Source organism: Mustela lutreola, chromosome X, assembly GCF_030435805.1.
Source record: "Mustela lutreola isolate mMusLut2 chromosome X, mMusLut2.pri, whole genome shotgun sequence".
NCBI lineage: Eukaryota > Metazoa > Chordata > Mammalia > Carnivora > Mustelidae > Mustela > Mustela lutreola.
This window is the reverse complement of record NC_081308.1, coordinates 100,549,078-100,565,045: the sequence shown is the minus strand read 5'-3', so window position 1 is coordinate 100,565,045 and position 15,968 is coordinate 100,549,078. Positions and strand designations below refer to the sequence as shown.

The window sequence follows — 15,968 nt, the reverse complement described above, 5'->3', positions numbered from 1 at the left end:
AGAAGAAAATAAGTTAACTCAAGGAGGGTTTTTTTGTTTGTTTGTTTTCCTGCTGCCATTCCATGTTTTCATCAAGTGTCAGGTGCCCCACATCCAAGGTAACTTGAATCATCCATCTTTTTTTTTAAAGATTTTATTTATTTATTTGATAGATAGAGGTTACAAGTAGGCAGAGAGGCAGGCAGAGAGAGAGAGGAAGTGAAGCAGGCTCCCTGCTGAGCAGAGAGCCCAATGCAGGGTTTGATCCCAGGACACTGGGATCATGACCTGAGCCGAAGGCAGAGGCTTTAACCCACTGAGCCACCCAGGCACCCCTTGAATCATCCTCTTAAGTACTCCATGAGATATTTGTATTTTCATCTATTTAAGTTAATTGATTGAAGATAGAATAGGTAAAATCTCAGATGAAAAGACAGATTTGTATAGGATCATATGCGGATGTGGACACAGTACACTGAAGGGCAAAAGCCACATGGCCTATTGGGATTCTACAATAACAGCTCAAGGCAGGAGAAAAAGCAAAGAGCTAAAGATTCTAACTTCAGCCTTTACAGTTCTGTTAACTGGGGTACCTAGAGTAATGCCTTGAGTTAATTCCCCTGGACCTCAGCTTCCTTATTTGTGTAACAAAATGGATTTTGCTGTGTGTTGGAAGGCGAAATTATGCTCAGAGACTGAGTTTGTCTTTGCCAGCAATTTATTTAACACAGGCTCACTGTGGGAATTTCACAGGCCAGTAGCATACAGGATAATGTTTCTTAATAAGCCAGTAAAGAAATAACATACTCCAAACCAATGATAGATTAATCTCACTATTGAAAGAGGACTTTGGCTGCCTCCATTTTGACCTCAAATTTTCTAGTTGGGTTCTTCTTTCCAGCTGTCCCTTGGCTCAGGCATAAGCTCCTGAGGGCAAATTATCCCCTGATAGGACCAGAGACTGCCCCCTCAAACTAATCCCTGAGCCAGCAAGACACCACACCAAAGCAATGTTTGATTTGACCTTCACTGCCTACCTGCATATACCCACCCACATTTGCCCCACAATGTCCTTATAAACCTGGAAGCATTTTTGGCACTTTGGAGACCATCTTTTGAGACGCTAGTCTGCTGTCTTCCCAGTGTTGGCCTCACTGAAATAAATCCTTTATTTGACCATCGCCCATTTCTCTGCCTTTGGATTTTGTCAGTGGCCAGTGGCTGAACCTTGTCTGTTTGGGACCTCTGGAGTGAGATGCTCCTGCTGCCCTGTGCCCTAGCTACACTACTATTCCAGGGAAGTGGAGATGAGAGGAATAAAGCCCAAAGTTAGTTGAGGTAAACTGTGGTAGCTGGGTAGCTCAGTCAGTTAAGTGTTGGCCTTCAACTTGGGTCATGGTCTCGGAATCCTGGGATAGAGCTCTCTGCTCAGTGGAGAGTCTGCTTCTCCCTCACCCTCTGCTTCTGCTGCTCTTCTGTTTGTGCTCACTCTCTCTGTGTCAAATAAATAAATAAAATATTTAAAATTTAAAAAAATAATAAATGTGGTATCTCTCCTGATGGGATGGGGGCCTCCAAATGTGGGGTGATGATTGGGTGGAGGGTGATGGTTCAGGCGGGGAAAGAATTCACCAAAGGCAGAACAAAGGAGCTTGATGTTTACTGACTACACTGCAGGGGAGCAGGGAGCAGAACAGTGGAGGAGAGGCTGTCTGTCAGGAGGCAGTGGATGGGGGCTGTTTTTAAAAGGGGGAAGATGAGGGGGTATGGCCACAAGTGGAATTTTCTCTTTTTTTTTGGTAACTCTGCCTTGCTGGAAGTAGCCCATTGGTCAGGGCCTATGGATATCTTGAGGTGGGTTGCTGGATGGGCTTGTCTAGATTCAGCTAGGGGGTCCCCATGGGCCCTTCCCGCATTCCATGGCCCAAGCCCGTTGCCTAAGAATGTCCTCTGCATACATCTTAATACAGGCTGGTGTAAAGTTTTTTCCGGTGAGATAAACACACCACCAGGCAAAGTGGGTGCAAGATTTATTAACAACGCTCTCTGGCGAAGTTTCAGGGCTCAGGAGAAGGGGAGCCAGGAAAGTTGTGCCGGGAGGAGGTGGGCACCCTCGGGCGAGGTTCTGCGACTCTGGAAAGCAGAGTGGCGGAAGTCGCGCCCAAGGCAGGGAGGAGGGGGCCTTTAAGGGGTCTTGGGGAAAGCTCAGGGGTCTTTTGGCAAGTTTCCCTTATTTGGATATCCCACCTGCTCATCGGGATCCCATTGGTCCACAGGAGCCCGGGGCGGGGGTCTCAGATTCCTGCTTGGGCCTTTGTTCTCCTGTCCAAGCTCAGGTCTTGTGGCGGGACTTTCACCATCTTTAGTAGCCCTTCCTGCCAGCCCAACAGCTGGTACTTGGGAAAGATGGCTCAGCCACCCAAGAGTTGATGTCCAGCTCCAAGCCCAAAAGTAAAATCTCCTGTGGCTAGAGCATATTGCTAGGGACCTCTGGTATGGGTGTTGATGGGTAAGAGGATACTCTTCAACGGACCCCTGCACGGTTTTCGCCACTGTGCGGGAGCTCATCACCCCAAGGTCCTCAGAGAGCTAGTTCAGATCAGCAAAGTCTAGCCTTTCCCAGACCATAGACTCTCAACTAGTCTTACAAACTCTGGGTATGTAGAGTCACAATGTTGCCTCGCCGTAATTGGGGCTCCTGATTTATTTATTGATGTACTAATTAATTAATTAATTGTTTTCATATGTTTTTATTGATGAGTCCCCAGTGGGGCCCCATAGCAAATGAACTACTGAGCTCTTATCAATGAGAACAGATGAGCTAGTGACAGCCGGACACGATTTACCTCATTTTTAGAGCAAAACTTTTCTCTTGCAAACGATCTCATTTTTGTCATAAAACAGCTGGATATGAATGTAATAAACCAGCAGACAGGATTTGTTACATTAATGATACAAGGAGGACAGTGGACTGAGGCAGCTCTAAAGACACCTACATAACCAAAACAAAAATCTAAGCCTGTAAATGTCTCGCAGTTATAAAAATGGAAATCTGAAGAGAACCAGACACAAAGAGCCAATGTGGTTTTAAACTACAGCCAATCAGTAACTTCTTTACATTGTTTCTGCCTTTGCTCTCAAAATGTCTCCAGCTGCCTTCATGGAGCACTTCTAACCACTTCTTGTTTGGTACTGCCGGATTCAAACTGATGTTGGCTCAAATTAATTCTTAAAATTTGAATATGCCTCAGTTTAGCTTTGATCAGATTCCATGATTTAGCCCTCCAACTTCTATTGAGAAGGGAACAAGATAAAAAGGCTTTAAACTGCAGCATAAGGAGTTAAGACTTGTTGTGAGAAAAAAAAATCCTAAGTATTATAGCTATACTGAAAATCTTCCTGGGATACTTTTTTTTTTTTTTTTTTTTTTTAAATAGCAAAACTCGCTATGTATGAAACAGTGGTGAATAAAATTACAATAAAGAAAGTGTCTCAAGAAAGGTCCTTCCTGGCCATGAATATAACTGGTTCTAAAATAAGTAAATTAAATGTTCCCCCGGAAGTCAGTGTTACTGTGGAATCAGACAACTGGCCATTGGAAATGTTTGATGCTTGCACCATGGGTGAGCAGCTCCCACCGAGGTCCAAAAGCAATCCGGGCACTAGAAAGCTCTGGATTTGTCTCCAGAGCATTAGCATTTTTATTGCTTTATGATCCATTCATATCCATATAAAAGTGATTTACTCCCTCGGTATGTGCAATATAACACTAAAGAATTAGCACTGGAACAGCCTCAGGGGTCAATTAACCCAAACCTGGAATTCTAAGCAGTAGAGATTAGTTTTTGCAATGTCTCCCAGTAATTAAATCTAGCAACTGAAGGTGATTCCGCCACTTTTCTAAACACACTGTTTTCAATTCTTTTAACTATCACTGAGTCTAATCTCCTCATGTATATAAAAATCACTTAGGGATGACTATGGGTATTTATATTATAGAAGACCAGAATATGCCACCCCAAAATATGACTGCAGGAGACCAGAATATGCTACCCTGATTATGCCTCTTTGGTACAAGGATTATTTTTAGCTGCTTATTTTGAGAACCAGCAGATATGAGAGAGGCTCTGAAAATAGAGTAGAATTTACCCTTTTGTCAGGGAAATTTACATTTATAAAGGAAATCTCCATTTGTAAGAGTGTCTCTTTCGGTACCAGGAAGAGAAGAATGACTCTAAATCACAAGAGAATCTTATCAATGGAGAAGGCCCTACTTAACTGTGTCTAACAAACCTCACCCCTGTTTCCCTAGCTTTTCTGGCTCACCTCCCCATAACCAGCCTTCCCCACATCCTTCTTCTGTTTTAGCTGAAGATGTTTTTTTTTCAGAGGAGGCCTCATTCCCTTACCCTATGTTCTTTAGGGGTGATGTAGAGGTCCCCAATGAATGTGCATACAGGCATCCATGCTACTAGAATCCAGGGGGCTGAACCAGGATTATCTTTGAATCTCCTAGCATTCATTTTGGGTAGGCTACCAACCAGAGGGTGTATCAGTCAGGCCTACCTGAGGTTACTAGTAGGAGATAAAGACACATAATGTCAGAAATGGTCAGGGAAGAATCCTGAATTTTCCAAATAGTTTTATATATTTTCTCTCCCCTTTTCTCTGATTATAACCCAGGCAGAAGCCAACAGATCAACCCATTCTGGAATGGCCACTGAAGGAAAGCAGAATTTACCACCCTAAAATATGTCACTTTGGCATGGGGATTATTTTGAGCTAAAGCCAATCAAAATCCACCAGATTCAGGAAAAGCTTTTTACTGTAAGGGCCTATTTAGCCAGAGCAATTCCATCCGGTTAAACAGTGATTTTGTTGTTCATGCAGTAAAACTTAAACTGACCCTGTGTGCACCCCCACCCCAGGGGAACTTACTTAAAAGCAAGTCCCGGAAACCAGTAGAATATGGTCGACCAGTCCCTGATAACAGAGCCCAAATACAAGGGCGGGTCAGGTCAGGTGGAGGGAACAGAGCCTGAATGCAGGGATGAGTCAGGCCAGGTGGAGACATCCCATCAGTGAAGCGCGCATACTGTCTCCCTAGCTACCAAGGAGTGTGGGCCCCGCCTTTTGGGTGCCTTTTGGGTGCCAATTCTGACCAAGGTGATAGGCTAGTTCAAATGGTTACTATGGGGTGAATTGTAATTCAATTGGCCACCCGTGTGTGACCTAGCATGACTGTGCAGCTTTCTCTGTGTGTTACAATCTCATTGGCCACCTGTGTGTGGCCAGGCTCAACCACATGACCTTTGCTCTATAAAAGTTAGTCTGTAAGGCAGGGAGGGGTCACCCTCTCTGTAAGAGGTGGCCCCGAATGGTCGGTTTGATTCTCGATGCTTGGCGAGAAATAAAGCTTTGCTTGACCTTCATTTCGTATCAGTCTCGCTCCTTTGATTACAGACCTAACATTTGTGGAAGCCAAGAAAAACAGGGCTGTACCCACCTCGAGTCTAGCCCTGACATAAGTACAGCTGAAAGACCCCTCCCCGGGAAGATAGATAGGATAACTAACCGCTTGTTTGCTTTTCTGTAAATCGCTGGCTTTTAGATATAATATTAGGATCCCAGTTGTGTGATTAATTGCTCTTTTGCCTTTCTGTAACCGCTTGGCTTTTAGGGCATGACACTTGACTCCTGTTTGAACAAGATACCCTCTCCTAATAGCCGGGGCATGGTCACGTAGGCAAGGGGGCTGCATGGTCACATAGGTCACGTAGCCAGGATGCCTTTCTGCTGAGTAATAAGGTCAAACTTCCCCTCTTTGTTTCCCCTTCCCGCCTTTCTCTTCGCGCGAGGGGGTCTTCCAGGGCCAATCCACTAACACCAAGTATGCCTTTTTCAAAAGTTCAAACTGTCCACCAATCAGTTGCACCCCACCCAAAACTTGTTTGTACCTGTCTATAAAAACCCTGCACCACCCCAGCCAGGGGTGCTCAGCTAGCAGGAGCTGCTGACCACCCGCAGGCGCGCGCTGACCACCCGCAGGCGCCTGCGTAACAATAAAGAACCTCTTGCTGATTGCATCCAGTGGCAGTGTTGGATTCTTGGGTAAGGGGATCCGCGGGTCTTTCACAGCCATCTTGGCAAAGCAAAAGCTGGCACCTTGCACCCCCTCTCCACCCGCTCTCCTCCCCTCGGCAGTATGTGTGACATTCCTCAACTACCTCTAACTGCCCTAAAAGAAAAACAAATAGTTAACTTACAGAGATCACAATCCTGCAAGACAGGAGTCTCCCTAGGTTTACAAATGTCCTAGAGATCTACAAACAAAGAAGCTATCTAACAATAGCACAATTTCCAGAGGCAAATAACTCAGTTCCTCAAGCCCTAAATAAAGTTAAATTTCTTCTAAACCCAAATCTCATTAACAAGGATGCTTGATAGCAAGAATGTGAAATTCCACCAGGAAACTCCCAATTGTCTTCATGTTAGTGCCTCATTAAAGAGAAAAATGGACTTGGCTTGATAGTAACTAGGACTTCAATATCCTGACAGTCTTCTTTACCCTGATAGCCCTTCTGAACACCTACTTTGTCCTCACCCACCGCCAAGTCCACTCCTACTCTGCCTTTAAAAACTCTGACTATAATCTGGCTTGCAGTCCAAGTCCCTACTCCGCTGTGTCGGGTATACTTGGGCCCAAGCTTAAGCTTGTCAAATAAACCTTCGTGTGATTGCATCGGTGCTTGGCTCCTTGGTGGTCTCTTGGATGCGAAAACTCGGGCATAACATATTTACCTCTCCCCAGTTGCCTAAATTTACATTGGAAATGGGGGGGGGATGTGCCAGAAAGAGAGATATTACTAGAGATACCTTTTTACATGAGAAATTTACCTGCATAGCAGGGCAGCCTTTGTTTCCCAAACATCTCTTCTTGCCTTCTTGTGAATGGCCTTCCTCCCCTTTGTGTCCCCATACCTCTACTTGTTTCCTTAGCTCAGAGTGTTATAGAAGCCTCAATTGCCTGATTGCCTTTTTGGTCTCATATTTTTATGGGTCTACCATATGTATGAAATTAAGTTTGCTTTTCTCCTGCTAATCTGTTTTATATCAATATAACTACTAGACCAAAGAACCTAGAATAGAGGAAGAAAAATATTTTCTGCCCTTACACCACATTCTGTAACCAAATTGTCTTATTAAAAGGTATGGACCAGGAAGAGACAAGATAGATCAAGTCAGAAATAATTTTTAGATGATTTTTTAAAAATACATTCCAGGGCACCTGGGTGGCTTAGTGGGTTAAGCCTCTGCCTTCAGCTCAGGTCATGATCTCAGGGTCCTGGGATCCAGCCCGCATCAAGCTCTCTGCTCAGCAGGGAGCCTGCTTCCTCCTCTCTCTCTCTCTCTCTGCCTGCCTCTCTGCCTACTTGTGATCTCTGTCTGTCAAATAAATAAATAAAATCTTTAAAAAAAACCCACACACATTCCACTTTGCAGTGATGCCAACAGCCCAAGGATGCTAAGGGACATGAATGTCCATCAAATACCATGATCACTGGCCCATTTTGGGGTGACTTTTATGACAAAAAGCAAACTATTGTCAGACTGTAGATGTTTTGGAAAGTGGAACATGGTACAGTTTTGATTTAAGGGTCATAAATGGAGGGGCCAAAATTATCTGATTGGACTGAAACAGCAAAACCATGACCAGAAAAAGTGTTGACAGTAATGAAGTACCACAGATAGCCTTAAAAAAGGAATCAAGATTCCATTTAGTTGATTTGCCAGAAGGAAGGAACAATGACTCTTGCAACATGTCCTCTTGTTATGAGTCAAATGGGTCAACTTTTGGCGAGTCCCAAGTTTGGCATGAAGTGCTAACTTCTGCTCCAGAAACACATAGTGCTTTAATTTATGTCCAGTCTATAAAAGTAGACATATTTCCATATTCAGTACAATGACAAATTTAGCTAGTGATGATGGCCATCTGAGTAGGCTTGATCAGCAGCTTGATTCCCTTTGGCCTCATTAAGAATAGGCTCTTACTTTAGACATTTACATTAGTGACTTTGTCTGATTGTCAACTGAAATTTGTTTCCATAGTTCATGGCTCCAAAGAGGGGTTTATTTTCATCTACTAGTCTGTAGTCTTCTAAGCGGTAGACCAGATACCTGGGACATTGGCAGTGACCCAAAATGTAAAAAAGATTCATAAAGGGACATATTGGCCAAAGCTATTAAGACTACTTTGAGTCCTGTCCACTGAGTAGAGTAGTCACATCCACTTTTGTTTATAAGTAGCTGGAACTAAGACTGAACATCAGTAATGGCTTGATGGATGCTATAATGCTTTAATTAATTGAGCCTTCAAGAAATCAAGCCCAGAAATTTAGGAGAACATTTGTGAATCAAGAACCCCATTGAGCTAACAGTATTGCTTCACGAAGGCAGTGGAACTGAGGATAATAATTCCTCCAAGGGGGTAGCTGACTTTTTTAAAGATTTTATTTATTTATTTGGTGGAGGGAGAGAACACAAGCAGGAGGAGAGGCAGGCAGAGGGAGAGAGAGAAGCAGGCTCCCCACTGAGCAGGGAGTCTGATGCAGGGCTTGATCTGAGGAACCTGGGATCAGGACCTGAGCCAAAGGCAGATGCTCAATTGACTGAGTCACCCAGACACTCCACTGAATTTTTTTGATATAAAGTCAAATGCAGAACCAGCTACTCCACCTGTGCTCTTGACTATGTCATTTCCCTTCAACTACTGAGGCCTGTTGTGTTCTTAACTTGTTAATGAACCTGTATGTATCTTAATTTGTTTATTGGCTATTTCTATTTATTTTCTTTTTTAATTTTTCCCCACTTTTACTCTTTTTTCCCTCATTTATTTTCTGTGAATTGTTTGTTTACATTCTCTGCTCACTTTTCTATTCAGTTGTTCATACCTGTATTGCTTTGTTGAAATTCTTTTTATGTTTTCCAGTGAAGATGATATTTAAGCCCAAATTTTAAGCCATCTCTTTTTCCTGGCTGTCTCCCATGTTTATATGAGATACATGTGTTAATAAACTTTTTTCTCTAGTTGTTCTGTCTTGTGTTATAGGATCCCCATCTAAGAATTTTGAAAAGTACAAGAAAAATTATTTTTTTCCTCCCTTACAATATACATAGAAGTGTTACCAGGTACTAATTGTTTCTGTGTTTCTCTAAGATTCTTAGAAGAAAATGTCACCTACACAAAGATTATTACCTTTGATTAAGTGAAGCCCAGGTAAGCACTCTCTACCTTGCATAGAAGATAAAACATTTTAATCAGAAAAAAAGTGTTCATAGCCCAGTTTTAGCCTGTGTGTGAATGTGTGTACACTAATGATCAACAATAGGGGCTATTGTGTATGAAAATAAACACAGATGTTTCAGTCAGGCTGAGAAGAAAGAAATCAAGGGTGACAAAGGAACAGCACAGTTTTTATGAGCCCTGGAGGACCAGAGGACCTAAAATGTAGAGAGACAAGCACTGGAGACTAGAAGACAGTTTCTAACATCCCTGTCCTTTGATCATTTATTACCTAGAGTGATATGCACTTTCCCAAAGCTAATACTGTCCTGTCGTAAGCACTTGGTATTTCTGAGGAGAACTCCTTCTAAAAGCTGAAGAGACAAAGTTTCTCAAAGAAAGATGAATCATAATTAGATTGTCAATTAGGAGAGTCCCAGGATCACAGAATTGGAAAGGGAACTAAGAAATTTGACCAGACTTCTCATCCAAGGAAGCACCCCTTCTACAACATCTGGGCGGGGTGAGTATTCATGTTCTGCTTGAATACTTTGAGTGACTGGGAAGTGCTTTGGAGAAGGAAAATGTAATAATCTTCCTTTCGTTGAGCAGAAATCTGCCTTCCGTAACTCCTATGTATTGACTTTGCTTCCACCCACAGAAACTATAAAAGATATGTAATTGAACCCAAGTCCATCTGCCCAATGTGTAGCAAAGCCAATCACTGAGACATCAAGTATGCAGCAAGAAAAAGGTTTATTTGAGAGGCAGCCAAAGGAGAGGAAGGGAGGACAAGCCTCAAATATGCTTCCCTGAAGGGGGAGAGAACAATCTTTTTATAACCATAGGGGTTGAGATTACATACCCATTGATGAAAAGGGTGGGAAAATTTTTGATTATTCATGAGGAAAAATGGAGCATGCACCTTGAGCAAACATATATGTAACATATATCCCATGTCCAGTTTGGGGTGAAAGACTTAACATCAGAATGAGGAAAAATTCATCCCCTGACTTTAGGAGGTTATTTTAAGACAAGGAGAAGGGGCTATGGGCAAATTCTGAGAGCCTTTACAAACTGGATGGTTTGTTATCTCGAGTAAGGAATGCAAGACCTTGCTTGTTCATAGGCTGGAACCCTATCAGTTGACCTTGAGTCCAGGCTTCTACAGAGATAGCTAGTGAGTTTGTTAGTGAGGTCTGAAAAGACAAAATAGCTGGTGCATCTGGGTGGCTTAGTTGGTAAGCGGCCAACTCTTGATTTTGGTTCAGGTCATGAGCTCAGGGTCCTGGGATAGAGCCCCATGTTAGGCTCTACACTCAGCAGGGAAGCAGCTTGAGGATTCTCTCTCTCTCTCTCTCTATGCTCCTTCCCCTGCTCTCTCTCTCTCTCAAATAGATAAATCTTTGAAAAAAAAAAAGACATAATAGCTGATTGGAAGAAATAGTTCTGTGAAAATCAAGCTTTAAATTTTCTGCTAGTTTCTGCCTCATTAACTCTATGGGACACTGTTTCAATTTTCCCCTGAGTTATGATCTTTCCTCAATCTTGAGGAATTGAGATGATGACTGTGCTGGCTACTTCCTTATCTCCTCAGGTAAGGTAGATTTTGGTTAAAGTACAGTTTTTATAAATCTTAGCTATAAGCAAAATTCCTTCAATGATTAATATCCCTACCTGCAGGGCTAAGCAGAAGTTTCTAATCTATAGGTCACAGCAGCAAGGGAAATGGAGGCAATATAAAGTTTTTCCTTGTTACAGATATACATACATATAATTCCACTTTAATATGACAGTTCTTCAAGTATTTAGAGATAGGCCTATTTACTTTAAAAAGAGATAATGTAAGAATCATGTTTCAAATCTGTGTAAAACACAGCAACATGCATATACAGAGCTGAATGTGTTGCTCTACATGTATTTCGACCAGCACAAATGCCACAGTAGACTATTAATCCTCCCACTTGATGGACTTCTATTAATGTGATCTAAAATCCGACCCCCCCCCCATCCTGCCAAAGGCAGATGCTTAACTGACCAAACCACCCAGACACCCCAATAACTATTATTTTAGAGAGACTCAGTATCTTTTATAACTCTAAATGGGAAGAAAAGAGCACTAGACAGGTCTCTCTCATCCTTTCTCTTTCTCTTTCAAGAAAAAGGAACTGGGATTTAGAATTATGTGGGCCAAACTAATATTACTGATAAGGGCCAATTCATAAACTACCTAGAATATCTCTCACTCAGAAAAGCCTACTAGTTTAGCCTGTTTTCTCTCCAGGATTGATTCAGTCTAACAGTGAGTGTGTGACTTTTACAACCAATACCATACATCTGTCTAGGTTTTGCTAGTTTCTGATATTTGTCTTGAGTGATTCTAGCAAAATAGGCTGTCTTTATCTTTTCTTATATTTTCTTATTGAGCTAGAAGTTTATGACATAGTAGACTGTGTTGATGCTTTAAGAAAATGTTTCCTTTCAACCAAACATTTCCATAGACTTTCCTGCCTCCATTTTTTAAAAGTAAACTCTATGTCCAACATGGGGCTCAAATTCACAACCCTGAGATCAAGAGTTACATGCTCTACTGACTGAACCAGCCAGGTACCTTCCTGCCTCCATTCTTATCCCCTTGTTATATGCTTGTGTTGGAAAGAAAAATTTCTCTATTGTTCAAGGTTCTTTTGGCTAGTCTAAGAATGAAATTGACATGAGATAGATCAACAGAAAAAAAATCAAATTTAATTACTTAACTATGGGAAATCCACATAAACATGAATGGTTCCAAAAATAGGAAAAATGAGGTGTGTCATCCTGAACTAAGAAGAAGGGGTTAGGAGTCTGGGACTTCAAAGGAAACAAAAGCAATTTACAGGAAGATGAAAAATAATAAATGCTTCATAGACAAATGATTGCTAGGCCACATGAAAACAATGTAACACAGAGAGGAATTTTAACAAACAGACTTTGCTAAATACCTGTCTGCCACTCCTAGTTCATATTATAATGTAGTTTTCTATGGTGATTGCTGTCTTTCTGGAGCAAGTCTTACATCTAAATTCTTTTAGGCAGTTGGTGGGGGGAGATCAAAGTTTCTCCTGAGTTATTTGGGCCTTAATTGCTTTCAGTTTGAAATAACCTGAGGGCCAAAGTGACACATCTTGGGGCAACTCATTCTGAACCAAATGTCTACACTTGTGAGTGAATGCCTGAAAAGAGAATACAGGAATCAGATCTCTCTAGTAATGTGAACAAATATTAGTTGAGAAGAACTAAATCCTCAGCAGAACCACATACATATCTGCTTAAGAGCAGATAAGTTTTATAAATAGTAAACACATATGAATATACTTAAACAATAAAAAGAAGCATAAATTACAAATGTAGATCATAAGGATAAAATGATGAAATTCTCTTTGAGGATCCTTCTCTCCTTAGGATATCTCTTGAAAGTTGAAATGGCTGAAGAGGAAGCTAACCCTTTTGATTTTATAATTCAATTCACATATCTTTTGCCCCTTGGAAATATAAGCAGACATTTTTGAAATTAAGTCTCTCAGGAGGTATACAAGCTACACCTCAGTACATGTCTCTCAAGGAGAAAAGAGTTTTCATTGTTCTTTGTTCTATTTTAAGGTATACATTTATGTGAAATTCTGTCCAGACTTTGTAAGTCTGTCCACACTATTGTGTTACCTTATACACATTGAATGTGATCATGCTTATGTGATATTAAATTGTGTTAAATTTCTCCTTTCTCTCTTCATACAGAGGGGTCTATCTATTGCTGGCAGGATTTTTAAAAATTTCCTTACAGCTTTTAACTAGAACATATAATCCCTCCTTACTAGAGCATCAATAAAGGATTTTGTTATTTTGACTACAGTAGTCCTGAATTTCATTACTCCTGAATCACCTCCTTATTTCATGCTTTGGGCTCTATGGCTATGAGGGAGGAAGAATAATTTTCCTTCTACCCTTTTAGGTTCTGGGCTGAGGACCGCTCCTCCCCCTGTAGTAAGAGACAGATTAAATAGGAGTAAAGCAAACAGAAGATTAACAACATGTATACCTCTTGTATACATGGGAGATACCAGGAAAATTGAATAACTTCCTAATATGGCCCAAGCCACCACCTTAAAACCACCTACAGCTAAAGACCAAGGAATATGATAAGGGTGGGGAGTCAGTTATGGGAAGTTACCAGGAAAAGAACAGCAAAGGAGGCTATGGTTAGTATGCAGATTTAGTTTGTTGCCTTCTCCATTGATAAACTTTTCTAGACATGTAGTCATTCTCTTCCTGGTACAGAGAGGGAGATACCCTGACAAATGCAGATTTCCTTTATAAACATAAATTTCTCAGTCCAACCATGAAATCAAAGAAGTCAAAAACTCTCTTACCACTATCCCCAGTTTTATTCAAAATAGCGCTGGAAGTCCTAGCTACAGCCATTAGACAACATAAAGAAAGAAAAGGCATCCAAATTGGTAAAGAAGAAGTAAAACTCTCACTATTTGCAGATGATGTGATACTGATGAGGGAGCAGGAGGCTGGCTGAGGACAAAGCAAAAGGGGCGCCTGGGTGGCTCAGTGGGTTAAGCCTCTGCCTTGGGCTAAGGTCATGATCTCAGGGTCCTGGGATCGAGCCCTGCATCGGGTTCTCTGCTTGGCAGGGAGCCTGCATCCTCATCTCTCTCTCTCTCTGTCTCTGCCTGCCTCTCTGCCTACTTGTAATCTCTCTATGTCAAATAAATAAATAAAATCTTTAAAAAACAAAACAAAAAACAAAAACAAAGCAAAAGCTGGCACCTTGCACCCCCTCTCCACCCACTCCCCTCCTCTCGGTAATATATTTGACATTCCTCAGGCACCCTTGACTGCCATAAATGATTAACAAATAGTTAACTTGCAGAGATCACAATCCTGCAAGACAGGAGTCTCCCTTGGTTTACAAATGTTATAGAGATCTACAAACAAAGAAGTTACCTTATCAATAGCACAATTTCCAGAAGCAAATAACTCAGTTCCTCAAGCCCTACTGTCACCCTCCCCTCCATAAACAAAACTGGAGGAGGCTGAGGTAGAAGGAAATGTAAGTATAGTTAAATCTCTTCTGAACCTAAATCTCATTAACAAAGACCCGTGATAGCAGGATTGTGACCTCCCACCAGGAATCTCCCAACTATCTTGATGTTAATGGCTGGCCAAAAGACAACATTGAGGGGCGCCTGGGTGGCTCAGTGGGTTAAAGCCTCTGCCTTTGGCTCAGGTCATGATCCCAGGGTCCTGGGATCGAGCCCCGCATCGGGCTCTCTGCTCAGCAGGGATTCTGCTTCCTCCTCTCTCTCTGCCTGCCTCTCTGCCTACTTGTGATCTCTGTCTGTCAAATAAATAAATAAAATCTTAAAAAAAAAAAAAAAAAAAAAGACAACATTGATATCTCCGGTATCCCGGCACCTTGTAGGCCCTCTTTAGTGTATGAAAGTTCCATTGAAACCTCCCTTCCCCTCACCTTCCCCCAACTGCAAGGTACATAACATGCCATCTCTTATAACCCCGGGCAGCAGCTCTTCCTGCCCATGGGTCCTGTCCCCGTGCTTTAATAAACTACCATTTTGCACCAAAGATGTCTCAAGAATTCTTTCTTGGTCATCGGCTCCAGACCTCAGCCCACCGAACCTCACCTAGGTTCTAGAACTTCATCAATACTACATATAGAAAACCCCAAAGATTTCACCAAAAAACTATTAGAACTGATAAATGAATTCAGTAGAGTCACAGGATGCAAACTCAGTGTACAGAAATCTGTTGCATTCCTACACACTAATAACAAAGCAGCAGAAATTGGAATCAAGAAAACAATTTCATTTACAACTGCACCCAAAACAATAAAATATTCAGCTTTTTGAAGAAGACATAGCAGAGCTCTGGGAACCCCATTCTTGCTCTTGACTTACTGCTGTCTGTGCTCACTGAGGAACAAGTTGGTCAGGAAGCTATGCCACAGCCATGACTTTTAAAGACACTGGGAAGACACCCAAGGAACCAGAGATGGTGATTCGCAGAATTAGAATTATTTTAACCAGCTACAACAGAAAATCTTTGGAGGAGATATGTGCTGCCTTGAGTAGAGGTGCAAAGGAAAAGAATCTCAAAGTGAGAGGACCAGTTTGGATGCCTACCAAATCTGAGAATTGCTACAAAAAAAGCTCTTTGTGGTGAAGGTTCTAAGATTTGGGATTGTTTTCAGATGACGATCTACAGGTGACTCATTGACTTGCACATTCCTTCTGAGATTGTTAAGAAGATTACATCCATCCTTATTGAGCCAGGAAATGAGATTGAAGTCACCATTGCAGATGCTTAAATCATCCTTTTTAATAAACTGATTATCAGTTGTTAAAAAACACAATAAAATATTCAAGAATAAACTTGACCAAAGAGGTGAAAGACCTGTACCCTAAAAACTATAAAACACTGATGAAAGAAATTCAAGAGATCATGAAGAAATGGAAAAACACACCATGCTCATGGATTGGAAGAAAAAATATTATTAAAATATCTGTACTACCCAAAGAAATCTGCATATTTAATGTAATCCCTATCAAAGTACTAACAGTATTTTTCACAGAACTAGAACAAACAATCCTAAAATTTGTATGAGATCACAAAAGACCTCAAAGAGCCAAAGCAATCTTGA

At 41.5% G+C, this 15,968-nt stretch overlaps 1 pseudogene; it reads left to right on the top strand.

Moving 5' to 3' along the window:
• Window positions 1-15,277: 15,277 nt before the first annotated feature.
• Window positions 15,278-15,635, top strand: LOC131821984 (small ribosomal subunit protein uS10-like; annotated as a pseudogene).
• Window positions 15,636-15,968: the final 333 nt, after the last annotated feature.